At 45.6% G+C, this 6,719-nt stretch overlaps 1 protein-coding gene across 2 annotated transcripts in view; it reads left to right on the plus strand.

The window, feature by feature from the left end:
* The first annotated feature begins 618 nt into the window (after positions 1-618).
* The window catches only part of LOC128877190 (focal adhesion kinase 1), a 34,710-nt gene continuing 28,609 nt past the window's right edge, over positions 619-6,719 (plus strand). Inside the window, exon 1 of one of the 2 annotated variants that reach the window (XM_054124296.1) lies at positions 619-1,025. The gene's annotated coding sequence lies outside the window, so the exon portion shown is untranslated. The remainder of the gene's footprint in view (positions 1,026-6,719) is intronic. The other variant, XM_054124298.1, reaches the window with a different exon arrangement.

A 6,719-nucleotide genomic window follows, 5' to 3' on the forward strand; every position in this document is an offset into this window, starting at 1 on the left:
GTTTTAAATTTAAACTAACGAGGGAATCGTATGTTGAGGGAATCGTTCGTTTCCGCGTTGTTCCATCGATATTTTCGCTACGTGCTCGTCGATAAAAATCTTTCTTATTTATTGTAGTAGTATTATTATTATTAATTATTCCATCATCTTTGCATCATTTTGTTTATCGCTATTGCTATGGTAACACGATAGTTCCATACGAACCCTTACTCTAACTCTAAGGAAATATTTAGCTATTACATCTTCCCCTCTGATATGTGATGCGCGTTTATATTATTATTATCTCTTGTCATCGTATCCTTAATTTATTATCAAACATGCGACAATCTACTTTGTATCGACACTAACATACATGCTTCGAATGTCAATAATAAACTGTATACGTATATTTTAAGGTAAACGTGACGCAGTTATTGAACAAACAAAGGACGCGTATAAATGGGTAACCTGAAGCCAAAATAAAACGAAAATCAAGAACGTCGAATACCCCGTTATCTCCGTATCGACTAGCGAAGGCTGAAAACTGATGCAGTCGAAACGTTCGTCGTTAAAAAAATTAACTCGGAGCTCGAAGCGATATCAGGCGATCGAAAGTACTTTGCAACAGTGGATACTTTATCCTCGAAAACGATCGTACCATCGAACGCCGGTAGGCGACGCCAGCGAACGCGATCCGTGGCATCACCGCAAGATGGCGGCGATGAACACTGATATTGACAGGTGCTGAGAGAGCATGGCGGCCAGTGTTTACGACAACTGATCGCGGACGATCGAATTTGCGGATGATCCGGGTGTTTCGCGTATCGTTGACGCAATTTTCCCTTCGGCACAGTGTCTCCGTTATCTTTGAATCGTGCGTCGCGTATCCGTTCGTTTTACGTCGAAACAAAGGCAAATGTATAGTAGATTCGGTCGGTGAAACGTGTGCCCCAATCTCGAAAGTTTGGAGTCAGGTGGTGGATTTGTCGTTGATACGGGAAGCTTTAGAAGAAGATCACTGGAATATTGCAGCGCTTGTCGTTATCGTAAGTACCGACTATCACTCAGACATTTATTCTTGGAAAAAACGATGGTTGAAAGCACGCGAGTACGGAGATCCGATCGTTTAAAATAATATTTCGTAAAATTTGATAAGCAACAGACAGGAGAGGCCATCTTTGAGCTTCCCCGTGTGTTGGTCATGCCGGCGAAAGAGGATCGCGATTACATCGAATCGTGTTACATAAAATGCTGTCGTCGGATGACACATGGGACGCCTTAGATAATCGTTACGCGAGAGGAAGGGCTTCCTTCTTCCTGTCCTTCGGTTGGACACTTGTACGCAAGTCGCATTCAACGTCTACCGAAACGAACATACATTCTACACGTTTTATACCGAACACGTACCGTAAAAAGGGGTGAACGGAATAGAACCTTCGATCGTTCCCTTTACCGAAAATCGATAGCGAAAGATCCCGACGGTACCGAATTCAATTGTCGTTGCGTTCTTAGGATGAATAAACAAGTTTAGCGTTACGATCAAGTCGGCTCTTCCGATGCTGCAAATATTTCTTTCAGGCGATTTCCGCCTACGAGCGTAAAGTTTACTCGTACCGTTCGTTCTCGAAATCCATGGTGTTCCAGGTGCAACTTGAACGTTGCGTAAGCGTAAGAATGTCAAGGAAAAATGTCGATACGCAAATCAAATTACAACGTCGCTTCCAATCAAACGCGTCACGCTGACCGGGTTTTACTACGTCAATGAACAAGCGACTCTTCTTCCTATCGAACTCGAAGCATCGGCCGTTTAGAGCGATGTACCCTACTTTAAGAGATGTTCCGTCTAAAAATTTCTCTCTCGTGTTTGCCAACGTTCACTTTTTATTATCTTATCATTATCCCGAGCGTTAACGACGCTACCAGTGGCACTGTTTCTGTACAAGGATGCTCGTGGAACGAGCTCGAAACCGTTCGAGCATCGGAATTAACATTCCAACGGTTGCGAAAGAATGGCCATTGAACATAATTAAATTTATCGATCGCTCGTCTGGCTCGTCCGTCGCGCGGCGGTTCTCGGAAAACTTGTTTGCGAATTCGCGTCGCTCTCTCGTACCGACGTTCTTTTTTTCTGTCACCTTTTCTGTTTCGCGGGCATCTGTCCACGACAACCTTGGCGAGGAGAGGCGAGCGTCGATGGAACCAACCGCCGTTAGAAACGAGATCCGTTCTTGTAAGCGCGTCGATTATCGGAATCGAAATGATTCTGGATTCACTTTCGAACATTTTCGCGTAGGACAATATCGTGCGTCGATTTAATAATACCTGACGAGGATGTCGCGTATCAGTTGGTGCAAGTGTCGTTTGGTTTTTACAGTCCGTGTTACGCAATCTACGTTCGAACGAATTCTCGATCCATTGTCCGCGACGAACGAGACGATTCGTCTCCAAGACGTACGCAAATTGAATAAAAAGAAGAAAGACGTTACGAATAAAAAATTGGTCCGGGTTCTACTTAAGCCGGTCGGTCGGATGGGTGAATTGGCCACAAAGAAGGACCAATAGAATCATGCTCGACCAATCCCAGACGGCACCTTGCCTCGTTCCTGCCTATTAAATGAATTTCCTAGCGAGTTGACCCGCGGTTTGCTCTCGCGCTTCCAATTGCAGTGCCGTCAGCCGTCGCGCGTCTCCGTCTGCCCGGACGTTCGCGCGACTCGTTCAAAGTTTCCTGCAGCGGATTATCATCGCGAAATCCGCGCTAATTCTTCCGACATTCACCGCGAGAGAATTAAATCGTCGCGTACGATTACAGATAATACCATTAATCGGATCGTTCGTACGGACCAGCGCGTCTCCAACGTCGTCTCGTCGCGTACCTCCTCGGCGAAGAACTATTCTTCTCTGCAATTTCGCGAATATAATAGAAGGGCCCATTCTGCACGAAACAGAGCACGAAGGAAGTCAATTACATTAAATTTCTGTGCGCATGCATCGAATTAATTATACGCTAGGCACGAAATGATCTATTGTGTTTTAATGGCCGTGTCACACGCTCCAACCTTGAGCGTAAGTCGAGGGAGTCGACCTCGAACCGGATCCTCGGATCCTTTTTTTCTTTCGAGAAGGGTAGTATGGAATTAAAAGAGCTGGTAGGTCTTGCGTGTCACGGGTGCTCGTTCAGCGCATTTTTCTCCCACTTTCCCACTTTTATACGTTTTCGGTTGGCACCGTGTTAAATGGCGCATGCTCCTGGATATTCGATACGCATCGGTAATCGAAACTTTTCGTTTATTCGAAAAGCGAATCGATACGCTTCAGGTCTTGCTTATCGGGGACAACATTACGGCGGAGTCTCGTACAAACTGGAAACACGGGACCAACGCCTACGTGGATCGCCGTTAGCGGCACTCGTGTTCGCTTCCGGTCACGCGATCGTCACCGAAACAAAAAGTAGGCTAATCGATTTTGCCTCTTAAGTCGCGTCGTTTTAACGCGAAGATTTAACAGTCGTAAGTTGTGCCCGATTTCTAATTTTTCGAGATAAGAAACTCGTTTACGAACGCGATCGTTGTCTCGACGTTGGGCTACGAGTGCACGGGACGCTTTATTTTCGTACCCAAAACCGGAAGCCTTGGGGATGCACGGCTACCATTGTCATGGCTCGCTGTTTATCCATGCCGATAAGCTATCTTATCCGCCAGTCCTGTACCTCTACCTTACAGCGAGATAAGAAAATTTCGGCATCTTAATGTTCCACGATCTTTTGTAATATTCCGATACGATAAATCTCGACTAAATTACGAACTCCTCCGGGCACGATTGTAGTTTCATTTACGATCGCAATTACGTTACCGCGCTCTGTATTAACGATTCAATCGTGGCGAGTGATTGTTCGCGTGTAGCGTTTATCGGATCGAGACGATCTGACTTTTTCTTTTATTCGTCGATTATTCTCGGGTGTTTTCCCGATACGTACTCGCTGTGGTACTCGCTGTGGTACTCGGTGCGTCGAAACGGTCGAAAGCACGCGGAGCGACAAACGCACTCTGCGCACTCGAGCTTCCGGTGGAAATAATTTGCCGCGGAGCAGTCGACGGTGTATCAACCGGATTACCAAGATTGATATCAGTAATTTTACCACGGTAATTAACGCCGCTTCGCGATCGATGTACAAGGATTCGCGAGCGCGTTTCTGTTTTCCAGCAGGGACCCGTGAGATAGGCGAACAATTAATTACCGGTCTCGTTAATCAACGCAACGTTAAGTTTCACGGTCGACCTACCGATATCATCGATCGACTCGGATAGATTTTATTTCTTATACCGCGGTAACACTAACAGTTACGTCCGCAAAATTCGATATTAATCGTTCGTCTCCTTGGGTCCATTACCGGTTTACGATCGAAATATCGAGATACTCTGTCGATATAGAGTTAGCCATTGGGAGCCGAGGAACGACGAACTCGGCTGACTTTATTCGCAGAGTTCAACGTTTTCCATATTATCAGGAACATCCTTTTCAGTGCGCCGAGCCGCAAATTGGCGTAAAGTGCTCGTACCGGCGTGGCGGTAACGTCGTCTTCGTTTCGTTTCTTCCGCCTTCTACGCTCCGTACTCCCGTTGTCGTCTTGGCTTGTCCGTGGGTGGTTGGTTCGTACGCGGTGAGTCAACGCGGTCGAGCACTATCGCGAGATTCTTGAAAAATCGAGACGGCAGTGATCGAACGAAATTAAGAATTCTCGGTCGGGCTAATAGTCGATTGGAATCACGATGAACTAACGGGCCGGTGTCGGCGAATGGCGCGGTTTAAGACTGAACTTTAACGAATTTCAATCGATTCGTCTCCTCTTCTAGTCGTACCATGCTCGAGCATGTCAACGTGAATCGGGTTTACGACACGGACGTGTCTCCCCCGATTTGTCCCGGATCGGAACGTTTCCGTACACCTCCGGCTTGACATCCTCGATTCGAACTAAAACATAGCGGAACGTTAACAACGATCGCGAATATTCAAAGACGCTATACATCTCGAACAATAGGATGTATCGCGAGAAAATCCCATGAAATTTAGGAGACCATTTACGTTCGCAACCCTCCGAAAACAACGTGGAACCTTTTTTAAATCGAATCTCTCAGAACGACAGAATAGAAAGAACGAGATCGCGAATGCGCGACAGCGAGTGGCAGACGTCGAAACGATGACGTAAAGCGCAGGATCGATCTCGATCGTCGTTTTTGCGCTCGAGAGCGTGTAAACCTCGGCGCAAAAAGGGAATGAATAAATATTAATCGTCGGTTACGAGGAGACAAAATAGAACGTTAACGAGGTTGTTCGTTGCCAGTCATTTCCATTGCTGATCGGTCGGACGTTGTCGCGAGTGCCCGCAGCTGTGTCGACACGCGGCGCGAGCAAACATCGACTTTCCGTGGAACACGCACCGGCAGGGGACAGAAGCGACAGTAAAAGAAGCGACAGTAAAAGAAGCGAAGCGAGTCGAGAGACCGAGACACGCGGTGTTACGCTGCTTTTCTTTCCTCGGCTTTTGTTTCTCTCGACATCGGCAGACGCTCGCGTGTGGTCCGTCTCGAGCCAGTTGGCTTCCGCGCGATCTCTTTCGCTGTTCGTGTGTCGAAAATAAAAACGAACGTTTTTATTCGTCGTTACGGAACCGGTAACGAGGCATTCTTCTTTGCAGATGATTAAATAGCTTGCTCGCAAAGGTATCCCCGCCTGTTCCGTACGCGTGATATATATTTTACATATTTAATAATAATACTTTATTTACGGGCTACGTGCCCTTGATATCAGGTACAATGTGATAACATGACCGCAAGAAAAAAGAAAAACAAAAAATGGAGACGAATACGGTATCACTATGATGTAAAAGCGTTCAACCTTGATTGCGCATCTGCAAAATTGCGGACTACTGACCTTTTAAAAGCTTATGGTGAGCCATGAAAGAGATCGATATATTTAGTAAACGAGGAAATTACACGGCAAACTATTCGAATAAAATCGTTCCCCGTCTTCTGTTATGGACAAGACGACGTCGATAATCCTTTCGATAGGCCCTACCCAGTCCCACGAAATTTATCCGTGAGTTTCAATTTCGCGCGGACTCCGGGGACGAGCATCAAATATTTAAGTTTCCCGTGTGTACTTGCGGGAGTAGCGATCGATATTAATTCATTCGCTAAGGAGGAAGATTCGTTCGCTTCAAGGAAGCACCGGAAGTTTCTAGATTCTATTTTACCGTTTTCGGAGGCCTCGATATCGCTCGATTCTTCGAATATTTTTTGAAAGACGAGATCGAATTTATCGCGGATTCCAAAGCCTTTGTTTACTTACTGCTTCCTCGAATTCTAGATCCTTTGCTCATCCACGTTCGATGTTGTCATCCTTGTTGAATCATCTATCGCGTAAACAGTGCGCCATTGCTCGGAATAAATAATAGGTGGGTGAAGCAAGGTCTCGATTATACACGGTCGAGTCTTGTGATCCTATATTTACATTACGTTTCCGACAAACGTGTGAAATATTGTCCGGTTGTCCGGAAAGTCCATGTCGATTTTTGGTAGGTGGTACAGGTCTGAATAGATCGAAATGGTTGAAAACAAGTAACATGTATACATCCCTCAAAAGGTGGAACGGTTGTGAAACAAAATGGCATCTATGTAATTCGATAAATACATGTATATATATATATATATATATATATATATATATATATATATATATAT

This window comes from Hylaeus volcanicus, chromosome 5, assembly GCF_026283585.1.
Source record: "Hylaeus volcanicus isolate JK05 chromosome 5, UHH_iyHylVolc1.0_haploid, whole genome shotgun sequence".
NCBI classification, from domain to species: domain Eukaryota; kingdom Metazoa; phylum Arthropoda; class Insecta; order Hymenoptera; family Colletidae; genus Hylaeus; species Hylaeus volcanicus.